This window comes from Orycteropus afer, unplaced genomic scaffold (genome assembly GCF_000298275.1).
Source record: "Orycteropus afer afer isolate SDZICR_OR568_19922 unplaced genomic scaffold, OryAfe1.0 scaffold00097, whole genome shotgun sequence".
NCBI lineage: Eukaryota > Metazoa > Chordata > Mammalia > Tubulidentata > Orycteropodidae > Orycteropus > Orycteropus afer.
This window is the reverse complement of record NW_006921684.1, coordinates 7,432,909-7,433,458: the sequence shown is the minus strand read 5'-3', so window position 1 is coordinate 7,433,458 and position 550 is coordinate 7,432,909.

Genomic DNA, 550 nt, shown 5'->3' with positions numbered 1-550 from the left:
CTACATGTCACCACAGTAGGACAAACCGACAGACAAGTTTGTCTTGCTGTTGGAGACCTCTTGTATCACCCCCATCTGGGTCCCTGTGGCTGACTGTACCTCTCTCTGGCTTCCTGGCTTTTAATCCCCTTTCTCCTGCTCTTCTTCCCTGCTGTTTTGTGAGTCCATGAGTTGTCCCTGGGGCTGACTGCTCCTCTGTCCTGGTTCCTGGCTTTTATGCCCTTACTCCTGCTCTCTGGTTCTGCTGCTTTGGGTGGGCCTGAGTGTCCTCTCCTCAACTAATTCCTTTGGCTGATTGCTCTTCTCTCTGTCTTCCTGGCTTTTAATTCCCTTTCTCCTGCTCTCCACTGGCTACTTTGGGCATCCCTGAGTTGTCTCTTCTCACCTGTAACCCTGGGGCTGGCTGCTCTTCTGTCTGGGTTCCTGGCTTTTATCCCCCTTCTCCTGCTCTTCCGGCCTGCTACTCTGGGCGGGCCTGAGTTGTCTCTCCTCACCTGTAACCCTGGGGCTGACAGCTACCTGGCCAACTGACTGGAAGAGATCCATATTT